This window comes from Salminus brasiliensis, chromosome 25 (assembly GCF_030463535.1).
Source record: "Salminus brasiliensis chromosome 25, fSalBra1.hap2, whole genome shotgun sequence".
Classification (NCBI taxonomy): domain Eukaryota; kingdom Metazoa; phylum Chordata; class Actinopteri; order Characiformes; family Bryconidae; genus Salminus; species Salminus brasiliensis.
This window is the reverse complement of record NC_132902.1, coordinates 2,902,874-2,915,738: the sequence shown is the minus strand read 5'-3', so window position 1 is coordinate 2,915,738 and position 12,865 is coordinate 2,902,874.

Here is a 12,865-nt window from a genome sequence, read left to right as displayed (position 1 = left end):
TTGGTATTGACTGTAACTCAATATGTCCTGACCTTAGCCGACTACTATAAAGTCTTGGTCTTGACTCTGTGTCCTGGTCTTGGGCTTGACTCGGACTCTATATACTGGTCTTGTTCTTGACTCTTGCAAACTCTCTGGCTTGACTCAGACTCTGTAAAATTGCCCTTTCAGACAAATTTTCTCAGCTTGTTTTAACGAGATGCCAGTAGTTCCTATTAATGCTAATGAGTGAATCTTAATGAGTTGACTCAGGTGTGCTCAAGCTGGCTAAAAAAAAGCGCCAAACATGCTAATGCTAAATCTAAAATTCATCATCCAAACCGAAACCATTAACTCCTCATTCATCAGGCCGAGACGACACCACTTTGGTTGTAAAGCAGGGGCACATGGGACGAGGGTTGACGTGACCTGCATTGTGGACGTTGACACCCTGAGAATGGCAGAACATCAGAAAACAGCTGAACTCTTTGTTATGCAAAATGCCCATGCAAAAACATGCACCATCGCTGCAGACAGAGCCATCGCGTCCGGGCGGGCGCTTTCCGGAAAAACGTGAGAAACAAATGTGAAAGCGAGCGAGAGAATGGCAGCTTTTCAGACAGGAGACATGTGGAACACCAGTGATCCGAGCAAATTCGCGTAGAACCTAGTTAGATGTTTGGTTAAGATGTGACATCTGTCCACACGAATCAGTCAAGCTGTGGTCGGTACCGGATAAGGTTAGGAATTCATGTCCCGGGGCCTCGTCCTGGCCAACCGAATGTGGCGGGGAATGTGTTGACACAGTACTGATGGACGGACATTTGCATGATGGGAAATGATGGGAAGTTCAAGAAATGTCGACTTGCTGCTTTGGAAACCGACCATGACCTCAAAGCGACCATTGAGATTCACTCATTAGCATTAATAGGAACTACTTCTTATTCGTTAGAAGGTCTTGTCTTGGTCTTGTCTTGTACTCGAGTACAACAAACTGTTGGTTTTGACGTAGAGTCTGTCTTAGTCTTGATCTTGGTCTTGACTTGAATTTGACTACTACAAATTGTTGGTCTTGACTTAGACTCTGTCTTAGTCTTGGTCTTCACTGAAATTTGACTACTACAAACTGTTGGTCTTGACTTAGAGTCTGTCTCAGTCTCAGTCTTGGTGTTGACTTGAAGTTGACTACTACAAACTGTTGGTCTTGACTTAGAGTCTGTCTTGGTCTTGACTTGAAGTCGACTACTACAAACTGTTGGTCTTGACTTAGAGTCTGTCTTGGTCTTGACTTGAAGTCGACTACTACAAACTGTTGGTCTTGTCTTAGAGTCTGTCTTAGTCTTGGTCTTGACTTGAAGTCGACTACTACAAGCTGTTGGTCTTGACTTAGAGTCTGTCTTGGTCTTGACTTGAAGTCGACTACTACAAACTGTTGGTCTTGTCTTAGAGTCTGTCTTAGTCTTGGTCTTGACTTGAATTCAACTACTACAAACTGTTGGTTTTGACTTAAACTCTGTCTTAGTCTTGGTCTTGGTCTTGACTTGAATTCAACTACTACAAACTGTTGGTCTTGACTTAGAGTCTGTCTCAGTCTCAGTCTTGGTCTTGACTTGAAGTTGACTACTACAAACATTTGGTCTCGACTGTGACTCAATATGTCCTGACCTTAGCCGACTACTATAAAGTCTCGGTCTTGACTCTGTGTCCTGGTCTCGCGTTTGACTATGTAGAACTGCCCTTTCAACTGAATTTTCTCCGCTTATAGAAACAAATAGGAACTACTTCTTATTCATTAAGTTTCTACTGCCGGCTCGTTAAAACAAGCTGGGGAATTCTGCTGAAAGGCCCGTTTTCTGAGTCTGACTCAAGCCCGAGCCCAGAACTAGGCCCTAAAATGGCCTTGCTCTCGAAATTCCCCCAGTCTGTCTCTGTCATGGTTTTATTAATTCCTTAAATTAATTTACAGCACTTGGCATTGCTTCAAGGCGTCCAATTTCCTGAGCATCGGACAACCAGCTTCACCCCGCTGTGGTCTGGTCAGGGAGGTTAGAGGCCATGGGGGCAAGAAGGGGCAGAAGGGATTGGAGACTGGGGGGTTTGTAGAGAGTGAGGGGCTGAAAAAAACCAAGATGATTAAAGGAAGAAAAACACCAGGAAGTGAGCCAGTAAGGTGTTGAGCCCCCCATAGCAGCTTCAGTGCACCATGCTCTAGATTTGTACACTCTATGGAATGGAACTCCAAAAGGTTTGGGCCTTCCAAAAGATTTGAGGTCTTTGATCACCTTCTGTCAAGGCCTATAGGGTTGGTTTGGGTAGGGGGCTTCACAGTGGTCCAGTGGACCACTGGTGTGAAGCAAGGTCAGGTAGAGGTTTCCTCAGTTTCTGAAGGTCAAGTTCTGGAGGTCTGGAGGACCAAGGGCCTTTTTCACACTTGTCCCGGACCCATAAGTCGGGACCCAAGACTCGTTTGGGGGAGGGGCTCATTACTACTTGATCTTGATTCTTCGTGGATTGATTACCCCATCAGCGGCAGTTTGAAAAGAGGAGGTGCCTGGCTTTGGAGACCCTCCCAGTGTCGGGGGCATCGCGAGTGCTAGGGGGAGCTACGAATGGGTGGGTTAATCCTGGGAAATCCTGTAGAAGACTCTGGAGTGGTGGTGCACCGTCCTCCCCAAATAGGACCTTCAAGGAAGAGGCATCCGAAGAAAACCTTGCGTCCCTGCGTCCTCCCATAAAAATTCGGCATCGGACGTTTTTTTAAAGGAACATCTGAACAAAACAAAAAGTCCAGTGAAGTCCTTAACCACCGTTCCCACAGTTCTGGTCAGGATTGCCTGGAATCATTATTGGGTGACTGTTTTGAGGGGGGCGCAAACAAGCATCCGCCACACCAAACCAGAGCCCCTGAACCCTCGCTGCACGGCTGTCGTTGTCCTGGTTGAAAAAACACTTTGTAGGCCTGATATTTGAGCACTTACAGCGCCGTTTGGAGCTCAAGTAGGAGTCGTTTCGTCCAGCTCCAGTGAAAATCGTCCCCCTCCTTGCCTCCTTTTGCCAAGCCACCCACCCTGACTGGGCATGCTGCTGTAGTTTTAACTCTCTGCCCATAAACGTCACTGTAAATATGAGGGATTGTGTTTTATAGGCAGGAACTCATGACCCGCAAATGAATCGTCTGATGATATGCCTGCTTTTTTCACGTTCATGGTTTTATCTGTAGATCAGGGCTGAGTGTAAGGGAGGCCTGGTGCTCTTGGCTGCCTGAGTGGAGTCTGGAGCCCTGAGGGATGCGGTTAGACTGTGATTGGACCTTATTTTTACATGAGCTATGGCTCTTTACTGTTAGACTTTGGTGTACCCCAAGGGTGTTGCCATGAGAAGATCCGTGGAAGTACCCAGGCTGGGGTCTCTTGACCTTCAACCTCATTTGGTCTGTCTCCATGTGACACCCTTTGCCCCCCCCAAACAACTTAGCAACCACTTTTCAGCAAACGGTTCAGCCATGGTTGTTTTGTCATTGGAACTAAAGGGGACTGACGGAGCTCCACGTCATACCGCAACCAGCCAGCAGAAGCGAAAGACTTCCGTGGCTTCACTTTCACTGTAGGTTCGAGCAATTTGCTCCTACAGGGTTTTAGACCCGTGTGTTGGGTCCGAGGGCAATTTATCCTCCACTGTGTTATCGCTCCTGCAGGAGACCAAGGGTCCCCGAAGGGATTGTCTGCTCCCAGCTTGGACCATAAAAGCCGGGAGGCCGCATTCACATATCTTATTGGCCGTCACCGATTATAGGGCCTCCAAAAATAACATCCTCTTGCCCACAGGAGGAAACCCTCTGTAAAACACTGCAGGTTGTTTCTGTCTGGGAGCAGCTCTTGGCCTTACTCATCCGAAACGTTCAGTTTGGCTGCGGGGTGAGAGCGTAGGCTCTCTGGGTAGCTTTTAAGAGCTTTATCCGGTGTAACTTTACAGTTTTTCTCTGGACCGTATGCGACTGGAAGGCGCTCTTCATGCGCTGGGACAGGATCTGGTCACGTGGGCCTCCATGATGCGTAAAAACCATCGGAGTGATTTTTAACGTGTTGTAGATCTTGTGTAAACACAGTGACATGCTTTATGGAAGTGGCAAATGACTTGCTGTGGTTTTGGCTGGTCAAAGTGTGGCTTGAGCGCCCCTTCGTTCTCCTTCACTGTTAGTGTTTTCTTGCCAAAGCACAAAGACGGAACATCTATTTTCGGCGGACCCCGACGTGCAGGGTTTGACACGGCAGCGCTTTCACCCCATATTTCATCCCTTAATGCACAATAGGCATTTTTCTTCGGGCCCAGGACTGGGTGGAGTCAACAACGGCTCCCTGCCAAGAGCATGTCGAAATGGGACGGTCTCACGTTCGAGAAGATTCAAGGTTCGACCCGGACCCTGGAAGGCCGGCCAACAAAATCTACTTCCACTGAAGCTGCCTGCTTTGACAAACCCCAGCAAATGCAACTTGTCAGGAACCTGTTGTTCTCAAGCCACTAGATCTTCTTAGGAGAGGCTGTAAAAGCTCGTCACAGAAAACTCCATAGGGCTTTTGATTTATTCGCCTGGCTGCCTGCTCTGATGCGAAACCAATGGTCAGGCAATTCCATCTACATGAGTTCACAGCTAATGGAACAGCCTGTTCAAAAATGCTGTTCTACTGGCTCGGGTCTTAAAGAGTCTTAAAGGGTCATGGAAAGGTCTCCAGTAGTGAGGCGCAAAAAAACTTGGCCACTGCGGCCCAAGGTCAAATCCTGAGTCAGGCCGCTTTGCCATCAGCAGCCAGAGTCTGAAAGAGCACAATTGGCCGAGCTCTCTCCAGGAAGGTAGATGGCGCTCTCTCGGTCTCTCTTCTCTCATTAACCTTTTCTCGACACATCCTATCCCCTCGGGTGTCATCTTACAGAAGGACCGTTTAGGATCCGATACGTTAGCCGGACGATGTAGCTAGCATGCTACTAGTTCGTCAGTCGAGCTGATCCCCCTTCGAATTTATTACCCAACAGCAAGATGGGCAATTAATCACGTACGCAATTTTAACGTGATTTTAATGATTAATGAAACAGTCGGGGGGATAGGATGTGTCCGGGGGGATAGGAATGTATCACAACACCGGCGCAAGGCCTCTGTTAGCTCCTTACCCTCCTAGTGTGGGTTATAGGCAGTGCCAAACTGGGAGAAAAAGGGACGATCTGACAGGCCCATTTTGCAGACGGCGGTTTAGCTTGCACGTTCAGGTTACCATGATGAGGTTGTTGACTGTTGTTGGTACGTAGAACCACACCGATGTTATTGGTGGCCTTCAGGAGAAGGTCTGGGCTGTTTAGCAAACGTAGAACACACGTATTCTCAGCTGGTGACTCGAGAAGCTTTCGGAAACGGCCCGGTCCTCGAGCTGGTCAAGGCCTTGACCCATTTGCAAGAAGCATGAGCCAGAGATGGGATCCTCCGAAAGATGCTAGGTGCGTCTGGTAAATCTGAGAAGGCAGAAGTTCAACGAAAAGATCTCCCAGCGATGGTACGAGCAATGAACAGCGCTGCAGGTTCTAGGAAGCTTCTGGGCTTCGTTCGGACGAGGGCAAAGAGGACAGCCGCAAGTCGGATGACTAATCGCGCCATTAAACTCTCATCAATAACTCTTTGCTTGTGTGTGTGCAAACCCAAACAGGAATTCCACCGTCTAGTTCTCCTCTCCAAGCTCTCCATCACTCTTTGTCACATTGTACCTCATTTTTTTGCTGTTAGCATTCTCTGAACCTGAATTACGGGGAGAAACCTGTTTGCAGAAAGCCTCACGGCAGCTCGGTGACCCCTCCCAGCCCCCCCGAGGTTAAGGCAACATTGAGCTCCAGGTCTGTCTGAGCCTCGGAACATTCCAGATCTGTTTACACTTATGGCTGTGCCGCCATGAAGCTGCTGCTTCTGCTGCTTCTGCTGCTGTTTCTGGGACTTGAAGGATCTGCGGGCGGCAGTAGCTCTGACATCTAGGCTCTAGTGTATTCCGACTGTCTTGGAGCAGCCGCCAGCGCTTCGCAAGGCCTTCGTACGGTTGTTGTCCTCATGTATAGTTCTTTGAGATGTTCTATGGGAGGAGGCAATTTCGCTTACTGACTGACGAAGAAGCGTTTTCTCGTACCGACGGTCTGTGGGGCTACGTTTAGCCGCAAACCTAATCTTGAGCTATAGTCGTTGGTACGCTGAGGGTGGGGTCTCCTTGCTTGAAGTATTATAGTTAAGGGAAGTGGTGCGAGGACAAACATACTGTGGCATTAATGTGGATGTCAAAGTCGACTCAACATCGCTAGGGTAGCATTAGCATCACTGTCGTGGTGGTAGCATCACCAGCTTTAGCGCACCATTAGCGCTGCTACTGGTCCGACTGCAGTAGCAGAAACGTAGCCGCTCTACTGAAAAGCAGGTGTCTGCGAAGGAGGCTTGGAAAACTGCATGCCGAAGCGTTCAGCGGTGTGGCATTGTGGGAAATGTAGTTCACTAACTGCAGTTAGCAGTTACACCTTACAGCACTGAGTGGTGAGATGCTAGCTAGCATCTTAGCTATTCAGTCCAACAAACTGAAGGGCTCGTCCAACGTCACTCGTCCAAAACCGCTACTCCTCGTTTAGTGGAAGCTAGCATTACCTTTGCGAGGCAAACGCTTAAAGGTAACCTGCACGGACTGAGAACAGCCTAGGCAGACGTCAACAGTCAGACGTTCGTAACTATCTTGGCAGTGAATCGTTAACTCAGGCGCATGCAGCCCAACGCTCGCGCACCTGGCTCTTAAAGGGAACGGCGAGAGACACATTACGATAGCAAAGACACCCTGGCGCCCTAAAGATCGCTAAAATAGGGCCCTAGGTCTTTTGCCTTTGTTGCAGTTTAGATGGAAATGGAGCCTCATCCAATTATTTGTCTTCCTGCTCATCGTTTGGTGAGGGATGCAAGTGTACCTGTGTATCATCAGCATAACTATGGGGCTTCGTCTTGCTGTTCGGAAGGATTTGGCCTCAAGGAAGCGTGTAGAGATGAAACCAAAGGGGCCCGAGAACAGATCCTTGGGGGACTCCACATGTTCGCGATACATACCAGATTTATAACAGCTGATAGTGACGAAGAAACTCTGGAGTTCATTTATTTTAAACAAGACCTGACCCAGGATGTCCTGCAGTATTTGTAGAGCCTGTCTAGAACCATTCAGGCATGTGTCATTTAATGCCTTTTATAAGAGCACTCTCGGCGCTGCGGTGGGGTCAGAACCGGACTGGAACTCGTCCAGCTGCCCATTTGAACTTAAAAAAAAATGACAATGAGTTAGTTGAAGACATCGTCCTCGATGCTCGTGGCTCTAAAAGGCAGATTTGAGACCTGAGACCTGAGATTTGTGGAGGTTTTTTTTTTTTTTACGAGTGGCTCTAATGGCAGCTGTTTTCAGGGCTTGATAGTCCTTAACTATTTTCTGTTTGCAGAGACACGTATTGAGACCCAGCCGTGCTGAGCTGAAGACGAATGACAGGTCTGTATGGTTCCTATTAGAGCTGAGGGGCTGCGTTAAGTTCTTCAGAGCTGCAGCTAAACGGCTCTGAATCACTGTAGATTATCCCAAGGCCTCTGGAGGCAGGATCACTCGGATCAGAGCTGTCCGGGCCTGGCTGATTCATCCCCTCTGCTGATTCGAACCGAGGTTGCAAACGGAGCGTGGAGAAACCTGATAAAGCCTGATTTGATTCACAGAAGCCATTAGATCGGATGTCATCAGGCCCATGCTGTTTCCAGCACATGTACATGTGTGTTGCCGAGGTGTGTGTGTGTGTGTGTGTGTGTGTGTGTGTGTGTATGTGTGTGCGGAGCAATTAGTCTGACTTTAGACAGCTGGCCGGGCAAATTGGGAGGTCTCGAAGCTGATTTCAGTTTGGGGGTCTCTGTTCGTATCCTGAAGAGCTTCGCTTTGAAAGCCCTGTAAAAATTCCTACATGATTATTAGCCTTGGCGAGTCGTATGAGCTAGCATGAGCTAATCGCTCTCATTGGTTGAACACAGGAAGTCGAGACTCGAACCTTTTGGTGAAAACAGCGGTATGTGGTAAATGGGTCCTTCTGTAATTCGGGGTGCGAAAACGATGTTCGGAGGCTCAGGTTAGCACGATCAATGCTAGCAATGCCCCCAACGCTAGCAGGCTGAAGACTAGCACGTCTCCTCCGACGCATGTGAAGCCAGCCACCGCCTCAACTACTGCTGATGCAGCATTGCTAAGTAGCCAGTGCTAGGTAGCCCTCTCCTGCTAAGTAGCCAGTGCTAGGTAGCCCTCTCCTGCTAAGTAGCCAGTGCTAGGTAGCCCTCTCCTGCTAAGTAGCCAGTGCTAGGTAGCCCTCTCCTGCTAAGTAGCCAGTGCTAGGTAGCCTTCTCCTGCTAAGTAGCCAGTGCTAGGTAGCCCTCTCCTGCTAAGTAGCCAGTGCTAGGTAGCCCTCTCCTGCTAAGTAGCCAGTGCTAGGTAGCCCTCTCCTGCTAAGTAGCCAGTGCTAGGTAGCCTTCTCCTGCTAAGTAGCCAGTGCTAGGTAGCCCTCTCCTGCTAAGTAGCCAGTGCTAGGTAGCCCTCTCCTGCTAAGTAGCCAGTGCTAGGTAGCCCTCTCCTGCTAAGTAGCCAGTGCTAGGTAGCCCTCTCCTACTAAGTAGCCAGTGCTAGGTAGCCCTCTCCTGCTAAGTAGCCAGTGCTAGGTAGCCTTCTCCTGCTAAGTAGCCAGTGCTAGGTAGCCCTCTCCTGCTAAGTAGCCAGTGCTAGGTAGCCCTCTCCTGCTAAGTAGCCAGTGCTAGGTAGCCCTCTCCTACTAAGTAGCCAGTGCTAGGTAGCCCTCTCCTGCTAAGTAGCCAGTGCTAGGTAGCCCTCTCCTGCTAAGTAGCCAGTGCTAGGTAGCCTTCTCCTGCTAAGTAGCCAGTGCTAGGTAGCCTTCTTCTGCTAAGTAGCCAGTGCTAGGTAACCTTCTCCTGCTAAGTAGCCAGTGCTAGGTAGCCCTCTCCTGCTAAGTAGCCAGTGCTAGGTAGCCCTCTCCTGCTAAGTAGCCAGTGCTAGGCAGCCTTCTCCTGCTAAGTAGCCAGTGCTAGGTAGCCCTCTCCTGCTAAGTAGCCAGTGCTAGGTAACCTTCTCCTGCTAAGTAGCCAGTGCTAGGTAGCCTTCTCCTGCTAAGTAGCCAGTGCTAGGTAGCCTTCTCCTGCTAAGTAGCCAGTGCTAGGTAGCCCTCTCCTGCTAAGTAGCCAGTGCTAGGTAGCCTTCTCCTGCTAAGTAGCCAGTGCTAGGTAGCCCTCTCCTGCTAAGTAGCCAGTGCTAGGTAGCCCTCTTCTGCTAAGTAGCCAGTGCTAGGTAGCCCTCTTCTGCTAAGTAGCCAGTGCTAGGTAGCCTTCTCCTGCTAAGTAGCCAGTGCTAGGTAGCCCTCTCCAGCCAGTGTATTTGCTATAGCTATATATTATTAGACTATATGGAATTTCCTATATGGGACAAAAGTATTGGGACATCCTGCTCGTTCATCACAGGGTCTTCTTCAATCAAGGGTATTAAACAAAGTTGATCCTGCTTTTTGTTGGAGTAGCTGTCTTTACCGTCCAGGGAAGAAGGCTTCCTAGGAGATTTTGAGCAAGCATTGCTGTGAGAGTTTGATTGATTGCATTCAGCGACAAGACCACCTTCATTCATTAGAGAACATTTCCACAGCTCCACAGCTCAATGCTTGGGGGGGGGGGGGGGGGGGGGGGGGCTTTATAGTGGTACCAAGTATATATATTCCATATTTGATGTCCAATTAAAGCTGATTTTCTATATATATTCTAATATATGGTAAATATATATTTTATTTATTGAACACATTATGCATACTTGCATACTATGCATACTCAAAATATTTAATATATTATATATATATATATATATCTATATATATATATAGAGAGAGAGAGAGAGAGAGTTGTGGTTACATATATATATATATATATATATATATATATATATATATATGTCTATATTTATTATATTATCTATTATAAAATATATATGTTATTATATAACCATTATTATTATGCAATTATTACATATATTTTGTGTAAATTATAATATACCATATTTATATATGATGTGAGTTTTTTATACGCCAAATATGTTTATATGCCAAATATGTATATCATTTATGCACATTCACATTATGTATATAAACATATATAAATATATTTAATACATACAAATATATATATATATATATATATATATATATACTATATTAAATAGTTGTGGTTACATATATTGTTATCTGTACATATTTATTATAACATATTATTGTATATTCATAATTATTAGTAGACTATTACGTGTATTATGTGTATATTATAATATACCATATTTTGTAATAATAACCATTATTTGTTATTTTTGTTAAATATAAAGCTTAACGATTTGTGTGCATATATTGTGTTACATATATACATATATTATTATGTACATATTTATCATATTATCGATCATAAAATATAATATTATATAACCGTTATTATTATTAGATTATTATATATATCATGTGTATGTTATAATATACCCAAGTTTATAATGTATTATATATATTCATTTTTAAATAATTTTTTTATGTACTGTGAAACGATTTTTGTGCATATATGGACATTTATCCAATTTCTGTATTGGCAGGCTTTGTCTGGAGCTGGGAATGTGTTGGGAAAATTGGTCCACTGTCTGGTCAGAGATAATAAGAGGTCAGGATAAACTTTGTGAGTTCTCTTTTCAATATGTTTATTGTAAAAATATATTCATTTAAATTCCATTATATATATATATATATATATATAATATATATATATATATATTATTCTTAATAGATGGCAAATATGTATATCATATACTAAACACATGATTAAGATTATTACATATGTAATGTGTATATTATAATATAACCTATTATATATATATATATATAATAATATATATAATATATATATATATATATATTTTTTTTTTTTTTGGCATTGGACATTTATCCAATTTCTTTATGAGCAGGCTTTGTCTGGAGCTGGGAATGTGTTGGGAAATTGGTCCACTGTCTGGTCAGAGATTTGAGGTCAGGAAAACATTTGTGAGTTTTCTTTTCAATACGTTTATTGTAAAAAAACAAAACAAAAAAACCCCCCAAAAAAACAGTGGCTAAATATATTCATTTCAATCATAATTACAGGACTGTGAGCATATAGAGCAGAATAACAGTAAAAAAAAAATCCTATCCTTATGCAGAAAGCTGCCCCACAGAGTCTCCTTCACATTGTCTGGGGATCGGATTCAATAGCACCTGATTTGGCCTGACCAGGGCTGAGGTCAGTCCCGTCGGTTCGGAGTCAATACAAGTGGTGAAGTGAAACCGAGCCTAACAAGAACTGAGGTCGGCGTATCAGCCGAGTTGGCTAAAACGAAACGGCAGGTCCTTGAACGTATGGATTTGACCCCACAGCCCATTTGGTCAGGACCGCACCCCACTAATTCCCACATTTGCTTCTTTCGGGCCAGCAGCATAGCCTCAATAGGAACGTCAGTTGTGGTTAACTACAATGCTGCACTGACACACTGGGTACGTTTCGCCCCCGCAAGGCCTTAAATATTTGACCCCAGGCGACCTCTTCTGTGTTTCAGCCCGCTTGCCTCTGTCGGGGCAGTAAGGCCTGCAGGCAGCTTTGTACACCAGGGCCTTGTTAATAGGCCTTTTTGGTTTTCGTACAGCACAGAAGAGAAAATTCAGCAAACGTGAAAATAAAAACCCAGAAGAGGAGCACAGCGGTGAGCTGCTCGCCGGCGTGGCCTCTAATAGAAACCACATGTTTGGCTTTTTTCTTTCAAAAGCTTGGAAATCCCTCAGCAGTCACCTCCACACATTATTGCTTTTTTACATCACAATTACTGCTGTTATTCATGAGCGCTGCCGCTGCCGCCGCCGCCGCAGAGCGTCCCAGCTCAGTAACACAGCTCAGCTGTTGCAGTGGGAACGGGCTCGCTGTTAGGCCTTTGTTTAGCTTGCCTTTCGTCGGATCTCCTTAGGAAGCTGAGATTGATTACATTTGGTCCTTCTGTTGTTGTTTTTTTTTTATAGAAAGACCTCTGATGAGATTATGATGATTATTATTCATGTTAAAACGAATACAAATGTGCTTAATGCTATAAGTAGAACAGCACTCTTACTCGCACTGCCCCTTGACTTCAAAATGCATTATTAGTAAAATAATACACGTATTATAATAACATAAAATATCACAAAGAAAATCTTGGTTTAACATTAAACTAGACATGTGCCAATATTGTTTATATTATGAGTATATATATATATATATATATATATATATATATATATATATATATATATACTGGGAAATATGGTAGCTGTCACTCAAAAACTTATATTTCCACTGTATTTTCAAAAACCTTATATTTGCCGTTTTCACTTTTTGACATTATCTGAATCTGGCAGTTGTTCTTTACATTGTGTCCAAATTTCATGATGAACGAACCACTAGAAATGCTCCAAAATGACTTGGAATAAAATCTTTTTGTCCATTGACTTCCATTAAAATGTGTTTTTCTTTTCCTGTATAGTTGCCTTTTTAATATCATATTATATATTATATATATATAATATATATATATATATATATATATATATATAATGTAAATATAACATTTGTTTATAGAATTATCACACACTTAGTGATAAGAGGCATCAACTACCACCAACTATGAAGGATATACTTAAGTAGACATGTGCGAAAATGTATATATATATATATGTATATATAGGAAATGACCTTTCACATCATGAAATTTGAAATTTACAATGT